The following is a 14,848-nucleotide window of genomic DNA, read 5'->3' on the forward strand; positions in this document are numbered from 1 at the left end:
TTGTACCCCCACTTTTTCAAATGGATTATCACAAGATGTCTTTAGATATAACAACAGTTCTAAAGATCCCATCGATACTTAGATCTAGTTTGAGTGAATCTTATATCATAAGAGAAGATTTTCAAGAATAAACAAACTAGGTGCAATCAAAGTTTCAATAACCGTTAGTCAATCAAATTAAATCGAAAACTAATAACACTGCAGTTATCTAGTTTCCCACCAACGGTACTCGTAGAGCTTCTTGATCCCACAGAAGTCTCTAAACGAGTGGTTGTAAGAGATTTCACCTAATTAGGATACTTTCCTCTCTGACTAGACGGCTCCACCAGAAACAACAAGAAATGAAGTTTTCCTGGCTCTTAGGATAGTTTGCTAGAAATGAAAACTTAGGTATTTATAGACCAAGGATGTTTGGACACCAAGGAATTTCCAAAACCGAAAATATTCTCAAGATATGCAATGAATGGCAAAATTCGGCTTTCATGATACCAATAAATGTTGGTCCAATATTTCCTAAATCTCTCAGTAGAAAATCTCCAATTAGTATATGCACATTACTAATTTTTATTCTCCAGAGCTATGCATTAATTACTGGTAATTAAAGCATATAAAATCGAATACCTTAATTAAAAGATTCTTAATTTATTTCGGCACATGATCACCTTGAGTACCAAAGAATATCTTTGAACAATAAATGTAAGAGTTACTGCTCGTGTTCAAAGTATGTTGACATCTTTTCACTGCAAATCCTTATTTCATATTTACATGGATTTGCTTTCTTGGAATCGGTTATACCACACTTTCAAACAAGTTTATAATTGGTTTGCCAGTATTCCAAGACTACTATGTGATTGGTTATACCAAATCACAATGGTTAGTTTTGATCGGTCCTTCCAAGTCACATACATGGGTTCAGATCGGTTATACCAATCACTATGATCAGTTATACCTAAATGTGGTACCTACATATGATCGGTCACTGGGATCGGATTCACCAATTACAATGATCGGTTCCATCTACACATGGTATCTACTTGTGATCGGTCACACCAGTTACCAGGACCGGTTAAACCAATTACAAGGATCGGTCACACCAATTATTAGGATCGGTCACACCAATTACAAGGATCGGTCATACCATCTCATGGTGATTACCTATGATCGGTTACACCAATTACCAGGACCGGTCATACCAAATCATAAGTCTAGGAATTGTGATCGGTTGTACAAATATACATAACCTGAGTTAAAATTGGTTATACCAACTCACACATATTGGTCATCCAAAGATTTGCAATGAATAGAAAGACCAATAATCCTATTGATTTCCCTTTCGATTCACAAAACAAGTTCATGAATGTACTTCCTTTAAACAAATGTAAAACATTGTTTCCTAGGATGAAATCTTCACCATAACCCATTCACATAATCATAACACTATGTACAAGATTACGTCGATGATATATCTGCGAAGTTCAAAAGATAAGCGTTATACTTCTTAGTCTAATTCCTTGATACTATGATCATACTATTATGATGATGTAACATCACTAGAGTATAATATACAATATATACAGCTTCGCGGTTATGTTTTCAATATATACGACTTGAAAGATACGTTAGGAATGAAACAAGTTCAAGTCAGTATTACTAACCTCAAGTGGAAGGATGATGTCGTCATTGTAGTTCGTTACTTCTTCACATTTTTCAGGTCTTCGTAGTAATACTTGTATTTCTCAACATTCCTAGACTTTCTAGTATAACCTAAACGAAGTTGACTCTAGTATTTAATCAAGCGACTCTAGATGAGTTTTGATACTAAAATATGACATCCAAACTTGACATACCAATACTTCGTGAGTTCAACTGAGCTATGCTCTAACATATATCCTAAGTTTAACCTAGCGAAGTTGATCAGGGTATTAGGTTTCCCAATTGCTAGAGTTCTCCCTTATATAGTCTTTCAAATCAGGGTTTGCAATCAATTTTAGCTTGGTAACAAAGCATTCAATATTCACCGTTAGATTAAAACCTTATTAGATTCAAGATAATATCTTTCAACCGTTAGATCGAAAACTAGCTTGTTACACACAAATGAAATGCACGTTTCTAGGCTTGTGTAACCGTACCCAAACTTGTACATTTGTTGGTTCAACAATAGTCAACCAAATGGTTAGCCATATGATCACTTTCATATCAACCATATTCTTCTTCTTCACCATAACTAGTTCAAGTGACTCAAATGAGCTAGTTAAAGAGTTGTTCAATTGCAAGAAAATCTTATGTAACTACACAAGATATAATTGAAGCAAAAACGATTTGATTCACTCGAATCGGTTCATGAACTATATAGCCACGGTTTGCAATTTGCATTCCTTAGTTTATATAATAATAAGTTCACAAACATCGTTTTTAGATATAACCTACTCAAGTTCGCGGACTGGGTTCGAGGACTTAAGTTCCCGGACGGAGTTCACAAACTCCAGTAGAATTTCTCGGGACGAGAACTTCCGCCAGTTCGTGGACTGAGTTCGCGGACTTGGCTCACACCACTATTCCGGTTCTCTTGATCAACAAAGTTCGCAAACTTTGGTTCAAGGAATAAGGACTTATACATATATGTGTTTCCACAACAATGCTTATATCCTCCAATGGTTATATATCTAAACTCTCATTTCAATCATTTGAAACATTCTTAGAGGACGTTGATATTCAATAGTTGTTATTCACAAACTATTTTTCGTCAAAGTAAGCAATTTTCAAAGTGATTGAAACTTGTCATGACTTTCGTCACTAGGTAAAGATGAACTTGGCTAAAGCGAAAGCTTACCAACACATATTTCGAGAAATAGATAGGCGAGATAAACTCGGCTCGAAATAGCAAATGTGTATAATCTAAGTCTATATAGCCAAACGACTTTTGTCTCAAGATGGGAGATAAATATACTTTTGAGTGATAAATAAGTTCAAGTCTCCATATACCTTTTAGTCGATGAAGATCCACCGGTTCCTTGAGTAGTCCTTCGTCTTGTATGATGATTGCCATGGAGTTCTTGAGCTCAACCATAATTTCTATCTTAGTCCGAGACCTTAGCTATAGTAGACTAGAAATCGAGACTTATAGTTTTGATCACTAACATTGACAAACATTCTTGAGATAGAAACGCATGCGAGTTCGACCGAGCAATGCTCTAACAATCTCCCCATTTGTCAATTTTAGTGACAAAACTATCAATACATATGGAATACAAAAAATAAATTAATTAACTTTTGTAGCTCCTATTCCACATGTCTAATTTTCAACATTACTTGAAATCTTCGTCACTTCCAAGTACTCCAATGATCCCAAAGGTTGTAAGTTCAGCATCATCGTTGTTGAAAATCCGTAGCTATAACAACGAGAAAACAAGAGTTCTCAATCATTGTTATACAGTGTCATTGTATCATTACACAACGTCAAAGTTCAATTGCATCACAACTTCAACAACAATACTATGGTGATATGTATCACTCCCCCTTAGTCAATACTCCATCTCACATGGAAACCACTCCCCCTTACATAATGATCCCAAAACCATATGTATTTGTAGTGTGAACTACATATTAATTCTCCCCCTTTTTGTCAATAAAATTGGCAAAGGTACAAGAACGGGATCCTAATGAAATTTCCGAAAGAGACATTTCATGACCAAAAGAAAGAAACACATATCATCTTATTTAGATGCAATTATATAGCCGAGGCTAAATGCATTCATCAAGGAGTTTATAAAGATACAAGATAACCCATATAATATTCCACAACCGCACTCCCCACAAAGATTTGGCAATTAAGCACAAGTTCAATTAAGAACTCTCCCCCATAAAATGTCATTCCCGAAAGAACAACAAGAGCGACCTTAATTTCGAAAGAAAAGAAGGATTTCTTTGGACACAACAAATCACATACAAGTATGAATTTAAATCCAAAATACTCAATTAAATTAACCACGAGAAAACCCATGATTAATTTAATCAAAAATGCTCAACATAAGTGAACTTATGGAGACTCAAAAAAATACAATTAGATTAATCACAAAAGAAACCATAATTAATCTAATCGAAATACACAACTAAACTAATCACAAAAGTAATCAATTTTATTGGTCATGCTTATCATAAGAAAACTTACGGAGCAACAACTAAATAACCAAACAAGATGATTAATTTAGTTGAATATGCTCGACATAAAGTATCTCGCGGAACAACAACTAAGCTAATCATAACAATAATCAACTTGGTTGTTTAGTGCTCAACATAAAACACTTTACGGAGCCTCACAGTAATACATGAAATATGGATCAGGGAAGGCGGAATACACAAGGATTCATTCTATTTTCCATCACTATTCGCATAACGACATACAATAGACATAATACTTGAAAACAAAATATTTTAACCTATCTTCCGTCAAAAATTGACATAATAGGCTTAACTTTTATATTTGTCAAAAGTCTATTCATTCTTTTATCAATACATGCATATCGACATACGAAAGACTTTACTTTTGACAAGGTATGGGACAATCGTAGTTCACGGACGCAAACACACATATACCATAACAATATTGCAATATATAAACCCATAAAGATTAATACTGCAAAAATCATCTTCCAAACAAATTTAGATTTTAAACCAATAAATCTAAAACATGAAGATGAAAACGTTGGACATAGCTATGTGTAATCACAATAATGGCTATTCTAAACTCTAGTTATTCTTCTAACAAAAACAAGAAAATAGAAGATTTACTAGGAAAAAAATCTTATAAAGCATTTCACTTACTTTGAGTACACTTCTCATATTCTCTGTATTCATCAAGCTCATCTTCGATTAGATCAATTCTCGATTCCAGATTATCCATATTTTCTTTGAGTCTCTTGGAAGAAGCTTCAAGTTCACCTTTTAGGGCACGAACTTGTTCCAAGACAAGATTCATGGTTAAAGAGAGCTTATCAAACTGAGAAACAAAGATGTTCCCATCCAGAGAGGAACCGTGAGTATCAGGGCTCATCACATTATCAGAAGAATCGAATCGTATCTTCTTAGATGGAAAGAGAACAGTCCAAACATCACTTTCCTTGCTTGAAAGGCTTGAGGAGGACATGATAGAGAATATAGAAGAAATGTTTATGCTAAGGAGAAAAACTTCATTTTAAAAGCAACTGAGGATAGGATATATCAAAAATGACCTTTGACCAAAATCCTAACAGAAATTGTTTATCCTCAGAAAAGTTTTTTTTTTTTTTAAGTAGAAAAACGTTTGAACTTGAAAACAAATAACAGAAATCATCCATCACAACCCTCTTGAAGATATGATTTTTGTCGAGGGATAGACAAAAAATCATCAATACAGTATTACAAACTGTAGTTGTTCCAATCCTCTGTAGGATTGAGTAACTTCTTTACGCTAGTTACCAAAGCTTGGTTGACTAGGTACTAGGATCGGTTCCCACATATCTATGGTATCTAACTTGTATTTGGTGCACATGTCCATAGGATCCGTTCCCAATGTCTAAAAACGTGTTGCACATGTTCATAAGATCGGTTCCCAATGTCTACTAGGATAGGATGGGTACCATCGTCTCAATATGCACGATTTGAAAGATACGTTAGGGAATGAAACTGTTCAAGTCAAATATTACTAACCTCAAGTGTAAGGATGATGTCGTCGTTGTAGCTCCTTACTTCTTCACATTCTTCAAGTCTTCACGTAATACTTGTAATGTCTCATATCCTAATACTTTCAAGCTACCCTATACGAAGTTGACTCTAGTAAATAATCAATCGACTCTTTAAATGAGTTTTTATTCACTTAAATATGACGACCAAACTTGACATACCAACGCTTGGTGGGTTCAACCGAGCTATGCTTTAACAGTAAATGATATAACTAGCTCTTTATACAATAAATTGTAAAAGCAACCAATATATATCCTTCATTTTGACACTTAAATCATAAGAATGATCACGTCATCTAAACAACTATAAATCCTTATAAAACAAACTTCGAATATTATGTTTTCAATGAATACAATTCTAAGAACTTGATATAAACATAATAATTTCAAATTAATAATCGTTATTATCCTCGACCTGAAGGATGTCTTCGTTTGTCTTCAATACATCTTCAGCTCTTTAATGAGTAGCTAAAAATTGTCTCAACATTTATATATTGAAAAGACGATAGTACCCAAATACATCACAATCTTTTTGTTTCAACCTATAAGTCCTCTACCGAATATGATCGTCTATGGACATAATTGAGACGATACGACAATTCGGTTCACACTTCGTGTGATCGTCTATGGATACAAGATCGAGACAATATGACAACAAGATAACTTGTGTGATTGACTATGGGTACAAGATCGAGAGAATACAACAACAAAATGTGTTACTTGATAATAGGTTCGGTAACAACCAAACTATATAAGATCACTATCAAATATTACGGAGTTAACGTACAAGTGTAATTTACTTTTAATTATAATAAAAGAAATTATAATTATGGAATAGAAAATTAAATGACACACCAAGATTTTGTTAACGAGGAAACCGTAAATGCAGAAAAACCCCGGGACCTAGTCCAATTTTGAATACTCTTAGAATTAAGCCGTTATGCAAAATCTAATATCAACTTCGTATAGTTGAGACCAAGCAGACTACCCCTAGCTACTTAGTTCGCTTAGTATCCATGAACCTTCGACTTCTAGAGTCACGCGTGTGAATAGCAAGTCCCTTGGATCGGATTCCAAACAACAAAGGAATAATCTATTTGGTAACCACTCTAATCAATCTTTCTAAAGATATAGATGAGTCGTTGACAAAGGCTCTCCCGTTTAATCTAATAAACTCCTTTGTCTGGTTAGATCAGTATAACTTTAACTGCCGAAGTAGTCAAGTATAGATTCGTCCTCAATTGATATAAATCTCAAAGAGAAATATAGAGAATGTCGATCTCACGCAACTAATCAATTAGATCTATCAAAGATAAAATGATTCTAGTTGCATCCCAACCAATCAAGGTTTGTGCACTAAATCCACAAGATACAAAAACTAATTCTTAGTCTTCGAATCTTATTTTATCTTTAAAACCTGCACAATACCACTTGAATCTCTTGTGATCAATCACGCACAGAACGGAGTCTGTTAAAAATGGTGCTAGAGCATGGCTCGGTCGAACTCGCATGCGTTGCTATCTCAAGCATGTTTGTCAATGTTAGTGATCAAAAATATAAGTCTTGATTTATAGCCTATATAGCTAAAGGTCTCAGACTAGGATAGAAAATGTAGTTGAGATCAAGACTCCATGGAAATCATCATACAAGACGAAGGACTACTCAAGGAACTGGTGGATCTTCATCGACTAAAAGGTATGTGGAAACTTGAACTTATTTGTCACTAAAAAGTCTATCTACTCTATCTCCTACTCTTGAGACAAAAGTCGTTTTGATATATAGACTTTCATTATATACATTTGCTATTTCGAGCCGAGTGTAACTCGCCTATCTATTTCTCGAAATATGTGTTGGTCAGCTTTCGCTTTTGCCAAATTCATCTTTACCTAGTGACGAATGTCATGTTATGTTTCAATCACTTTGGAAATTGCTCTGACGAAAAATGGTCTGTGAATAACGGCTATATAACGTCCTCTGAGAATGTTTCAATGATTGAAATGAGAGTTTAGATTACATAACCATTGGTAGGATATAAGCATTATTGCAGAAACACATATATGTATAAGTCATTATTCCTTGAACCAAAGTTTGCGAACTTTGTTGATCAAGAAAAACGAAATGTGGCGTGAGCCAAGTCCGCGAACTCAGTCCGCGAACTGGCGGATGTTCTCGACCGGAGAATTTCTGCTGAAGTTTGTGAACTTCTTCCGTGAGCATAAGTCCGCGAACCCAGTCCGCGAACTTGAGCAGGTTATATCTAAAATCGGTTGTTCTTGAACTCATGTTTATATAAACTAAGGAATGCTTTTGCAAACCGTGTCTACAGATTTCGTGTATATTCATGGTATATTCGTGGGAGACGGATTTATCTATTATCGTAGACTTTTCTGTGTGATACAGATTTGTGTATTAAAGTCTTCGACTTTGGGTCGTAGCAACTCTTAGTTGTGGGTGAGATCAGCTAAGGGAATCAAGTACGTAGCATCCTGCTGGGATCAGAGACGTAGGAGCATAATTGTACCTTGGATCAGTGTTAGATTGCTTGGGGTTCGACTACAGTCCAGACGGAAGTTAATTTGGAGTAGGCTAGTGTCTGTAGCGGCTTAATACAATGTGTGTTCAGTCTGGACTAGGTTCCGAGGTTTTTCTGCATTTGCGGTTTCCTCGTTTACAAAATTCTGGTGTCTGTGTTATTTCTTTACCGCATTATATTTTGTTATATAATTGAAATATCACAGGTTGTGCGTTGTTCAATCAATTAGAATATCCGACCTTTTGGTTGTTGATTTAAATTGATTGACACTTGGATATTGGTCTTTGGTACCATCCAAGTTATCTCTCTAGTATTTGATAAAGACTCGAAGAATTCTATTTGCTTGAGTATATATCAAATCGAGAGATTTAGATATAAACTCTTTGATATACTTTTTATCTAGATTGAGTCTGACTGTCTAGTTGATTCTCTAGAAAGTATATTGGAGTTTGTCCATACAGATTGCTAAGCGAAATATTGGGTGTGGTTGTTGTACCCCCACCTTTTCAATTGGTATCAGAGCAGGCAAACACGTTAAATACCTTATAAGTCTGTGTTTGTAGCGATCTGATTATGGACGAGTCTATCTCTAATAACGTACCGGTTCAGAAATTACCAGATGATTCTAAAAGCTTGGATTCACCTGAGAGAACTGTCACATCTAAGTCAATAGCTAAACATTCTCTTGATGTAAAAACTGTTGATTGGAAAACTCTCCTAAAAAAACAGTTGGATGAACTTTCTGATGAAGGTGATTCAGATATTGATAGAGATGTTGATGAGGAACTCTCAGAGTATGTTAAGTTTTTGGATTCATGGAATATGAAGAAGATTACAACTTCTCATGTCTCACCTCTTCTGACTCCTCTCTGTCGAGAAAACAAGAAATTGAGAAGATGTTACGCAGGTGTTTATTTTTCGAATTGTTCTAACGAATCGATCCTCAAGAATTCTGAGGAAAACCTACGTAAGAAGTCACTTGAATGTGATAATCTTTATCAAAAGTATTTTTTGTTGGAAGAGAAACTTGCAGAATCTGAAACAATGTTTAACTCTCAACAAATTAGTTTTCATGACAGAGAAAGTGCTTGTCTCGTTCGAGAAAAACACCTTGAAGATGATTTAACTGCTGCTCTTTATAAAATCAAAATGTTGGAAGATGACTAGAAAAAGTTCAATACTAGTTCAAGCAAATTAACCACTATGCTAGGAGCAAGTAAAAATCACCGTGATACACAAAGATTGGTCTATAAGGGAATAAATGCTCCAAATATTAGCAAAGAGGTAAAATTTGTCAAGCCTAGTGATTCTTCTCAACAAAAGTTTTCCACTGATGGAAAAAGTGAAATACCTTCACCGGCAGTTAAGGTTCAAAAAAGCAAAGTATATCAACCTCCAAAACCAGCACACATGAATCCGGGAACGTTCCTTATATTTGTCATTATTGTGGAAACAAAGGTCACCTGGAAAGGAGATGTCGTTTTCGTATAAGGAATGAAAAACTTTATGATATTCTTGTTTGGATGTCAAAAGAAGTGATTAAACCGGGATCATATATTAAGGATAACACTCTCGACATTACGGGTTGTAAATGTCCAACCTTTAGGCAAAGGAATCATTGATGTGATACTCCTAGATTTGCCTATAAACGTCATACGAAGTCTTTTCACAATCATAATGGTTATCAAAAGGATAACTTCGTAAAGACTAAGACAAGATCCGATGCTCCCAATTGGAGAAAGACTAAATTGCAAAAGAATAGTCAATCCAATTCTCTTCCGAGAAATTTTGAAGAGAGTAACGGGAAGAAGGTTCTGGTTGTTCCTAAACGCACTCAGAAGTGGGTACCAAAGAAAGCCAATGATGCTTTGAGTGTGAAAAGGAATGATCTTCCAGAAAGTTCCATGACTATGGAGAAGGCAGTATCCATGATGATGGAACTTAACAAGTTTTTTGGAAAAATGGAATTGGATGTGAAAGGTTCTAAAAGCGGTCTCTTTCATGATAATCCAACGGTCACTTGTGGTGAGCAAGACATTGTTCACCCCAACGCAACTTGATTGTGTTGTAAGTGCATCCTCACCAAGGAATGCCCTGCTATGTATACGGTGAGGGAAGCACGAGAATTGAGGGAACACAGATTATGTTCGGTAAGGCTGTAGAATTCGACTGGATTCTTCTAAAAAGATATGTCTATAAACCTGAGCAAGATTTATGTTTTTATTTGCTTAGAGTACTTATAATGATCAATGTACCTTGCTTATTGTTCATTTCTACCTAACTTGATCTATGTTTAAGGTTCTTAAAAGTTTAGGTTTGAAAATAGTAGTTCGGGATGTTTGGACTTCATGGTACACCTACCTGGTATTCATAACCTCATTTAAAATCAAAATTCAGGGGTTTAAGTACGCATACCCGTTTGCATACTGCCCTATGGTACGGAAATTCGTTTGCAAACCCATACGCATACTTGACGTCGATATTCGGTAAATTTGTTTTGGTCGTAACTTCTTCGTCCGAACTTGGAATGACTTCATTCTTTTTGAATTCTCTTCCTCTTTGAATTATCTTAAAAATGGTGATGAGAAATCCTAAATTTGAATGAGTTGAGGTTGGTCTTTGTCCCGTATCTTGTTTTTGAGTAATTTGCTCTGTTTCATCGCACTAGTTCTACTTCTGTTGAACTTGGGCACTTGGATTCTTGGAGTAATTCTCTTATAAGATCATTTTAGCTTTTACAAGAATGATGTTGGTGAATCACAAAGAAGGAAGTTCAAGAATGAACAGTAGTACACATTGCTATGTGATTCTTGAATGTTCACAATCATCTTATGTGAACTATGATGCATGGTATTTTAATGACTTTGTATGTTCTTCTTTGTTAAGAAAATCTTTTTATACGCCTTTGGTAATCACTCTTGGTGTAAATCTGTGCGAAAAAGATTGATTCTACCTTCCATGGGCAAAGATTATTTTTGCAGTATTAATCTTTATGGTTTTATTTGTTATGGGATATGTGTTTGCGTCCGTGAACTGTGATTGTCCCATACCTTGTCAAAAGTTAAGTCCTTTATATGTCGATATGCATGTATTGATAAAAGAATGAATAGACTTTTGACAAATAAAAAAGTTAAGCCTATTATGTCAATTATTTATGGAAGATAGGTTAAAATCTTTTGTTTGCAAGGATTATGTCTATTGTATGTCGTTATGCGAATAGTGATGGAAAATATAATCAATCCTTGTGTATTCCGCAGTATTGATCTTCCCTGATCCATATTTTATGTATTACTGTGAGGTCCGTAAAGTGTCTTATGTTGAGCACTGACGGCCAAGTTGATTATTCTTATGATTAACTTAGTTTTTGTTCCATGAGATACTTTATATCGAGCATATTCAACTAAATTAATCATCTTGTTTGGTTATTTAGTTGTTGCTCCGTAAGTTATCTTATGTCGAGCATGACCAATTAAATTGATTACTTTTGTGATTATTTTGGTTGTGTATTTCGGTTAGATTAATTATGGGTTCTCTTGTGATTAATCTAATTGTATATTTTTGAGTCTCCATAAGTTCACTTATGTTGAGCATTTTCGATTATATTGATCATGGGTTTTCTTGTGGTTAATTTAATTGAGTATTTTGGATTCAAATTCATACTTGTATGTGATTTGTTGTGTCCAAATAAATCCTTCTTTTCTTTCGAAATTAAGGTCGCTCTTGTTTTTCCTTTGGGAATGACATTTTATGGGGGAGAGTTCTTAATTGAACTTGTGCTTAATTGCCAAATCTTCGTGGGGAGTGCGGCTGTGGAATATTATAGGGGTTATCTTGTATCTTTATAAACTCCTTGATGAATTCATTTAGCCTCGGCTATATGATTGCATCTAAATAAGATGATATGTGTTTCTTTCTTTTGGTCATGAAATGTCTCTTTCGGAAATTCATTAGGATCCCGTTCTTGTACCTTTGCCAATTTTATTGACAAAAGGGGGAGAATTAATATGTAGTTCACACTACAAATACATATGGTTTTCGGATCATTATGTAAGGGGGAGTGGTTTCCATGTGAGATGGAGTATTGACTAAGAGGGAGTGATACATATCACCATAGTATTGTTGTTGAAGTTGTGATACAATTGAACTTTGACGCTGTGTAATGATACTATGACACTGTATAACAATGATTGAGAACTCTTGTTTTCTCGTTGTTATAGCTACGGATTTTCAACAACGACGATGTTGAACTTACAACCTTTGGGATCATTGGAGTACTTGGAAGTGACAAAGATTTCGCGTAATGTTGAAGATTAGGCATGTGGAATAGGAGCTACAAAAGTTAATTTATTTATTTTTTGTATTCTATATGTATTAATAGTTTTGTCACTAAAATTGACAAAGGGGGAGATTGTTATAGCATTGATCGGTCGAAATCGCATGCATTGCTATCTCAAGCATGTTTGTCAATGTTAGTGATCAAAACTATAAGTCTTGATTTCTAGCCTATATAGCTAAAGGTATCAGACTAGGATAGAAAGTGTAGTTGAGCTCAAGACTCCATGGAAATTTTCATATAAGACGAAGGACTACTCAAGGAACTGGTGGATCTTCATCGACTAAAAGGTATGTGGAGACTTGAACTTATCTGTTACTCAAAAGTCTATCTACTATATCTCCTACTCTTTAGACAAAAGTCGTTTTGATATATAGACTTTCATTATACACATTTACTATTTCGAGCCGAGTGTAACTCGCCTATCTATTTCTCGAAATATGTGTTGGTAAGCTTTCGCTTTTGCCAAATTCATCTTTACCTAGTGACGAATGTCATGTTATATTTCAATCACTTTGGAAATTGCTCTGACGAAAAACGGTCTGTGAATAACGGCTATATAACGTCCTCTAAGAATGTTTCAATGATTTAAATGAGAGTTTAGATTACATAACCATTGGTAGGATATAAGCATTATTGTGGAAACACATATATGTATAAGTCCTTATTCCTTGAACCAAAGTTTGCAAACTTTGTTGATCAAGAGAAACGGAATGTGGCGTGAGCCAAGTCCGCGAACTGGCGGAAGTTCTCGACCCGAGAATTTCTGCTGGAGTTTGTGAACTCTTTCCGTGATCTTAAGTCCGCGAACCCAGTCCGCGAACTTGAGAATGTTATATCTAAAATCGGTTGTTCTTGAACTCATGTTTATATAAACTAAGGAATGCTTTTGCAAACCGTGGCTATAAAGTTCATGAACTGATTCGAGTGAATCAAACCGTTTTTGCTTCGATTGTGTCTTTTGTAGTTACATAAGATCTAAGCAATTGAACAACTCTCTAACTAGTTCATTTGAGTCATTTGAACTAGTTATGGTGAAGAAGAATATGGTGGATATGAAAGTGATCATATGGCTAACCATTTGGTTAACTATTGTTGAACCAACAAATGTTAATGTTTGGGAACGGTTACATAAACCCAAAATTGGACATTTCATTTGTGTGTAACAAGCTAAGTTTTCAATCCAACGGTTGAGAAATATTAGCTTGAATCTAATCAGGTTTTCATCTAACGGTGAATATTGAATGCTTTGTTACCAAGCTAACATTGATTGCAAACCCTGATTTGAAAGACTATATAAAGGAGAACTCTAGCAACTGGGAAACCTAATCCCCACACCTTACGTGTGATACTTGTTGCATAACTAGCGTCGATTCTCCTTTAACCTTTGGTTTCTTCTTCTAAACCAGGTTAACGACTTAAAGACTTCATTGGGATTGTGAAGCCAGACCGATACTACTTTTCTTGTAGTTGTCTGATCTGATCTTGCATCTTCTATCGTTACGAGTACAATTGTAATAATTGGCTCGAGATTTATATCTCCGATAGGCAAGATAGAAAAGTAATCACAAACACTTCGTCTCATCGTTTATGATTCCACAATATTTTTTTCGATGCGTCGATTAGGATTATTGTGAGGTGATTGATAATACTAGGCTGTTCTCCAGGAATATAAGTCCGGTTTATCAATTGGTTCCTGTTCACCTTGATTTATCAAAAGACGGAACAAAACTCGTAGGTATATTTGTGGGAGATGGATTTATCTATTACCGTATACTTTTCTGTGTGATACAGATTTGTTTATTAAAGTCTTCGACTTTGGGTCGTAGCAACTCTTAGTTGTGGGTGAGATCAGCTAAGGGAATCAAGTACGTAGCATCCTGCTGGGATCAGAGACGTAGGAGCATAACTGTACTTGGATCAGTGTGAGATTGATTGGGGTTCAACTACAGTCCAGACCGAAGTTAATTTGGAGTATGCCAGTGTCTATAGCGGCTTAATACAATGTGTGTTCATCTGGACTAGGTCCGGGGTTTTTCTGCATTTGCGGTTTCCTCTTTACAAAATTCTGGTGTATGTGTTATTTCTTTTCCTCATTATATTTTGTTATATAATTGAAATATCACAGGTTGTGCGTTGTTCAATCAATTAGAATATCCGACCTTTTGGTTGTTGATTTAAATTGATTGACACTTGGATATTGGTCATTGGTACCATCCAAGTTATCTCTCTAGTATTTGATAAAGACTCGCAGATTTCTATTTG

The sequence above is a fragment of the Papaver somniferum genome, chromosome 7, assembly GCF_003573695.1.
Source record: "Papaver somniferum cultivar HN1 chromosome 7, ASM357369v1, whole genome shotgun sequence".
NCBI lineage: Eukaryota > Viridiplantae > Streptophyta > Magnoliopsida > Ranunculales > Papaveraceae > Papaver > Papaver somniferum.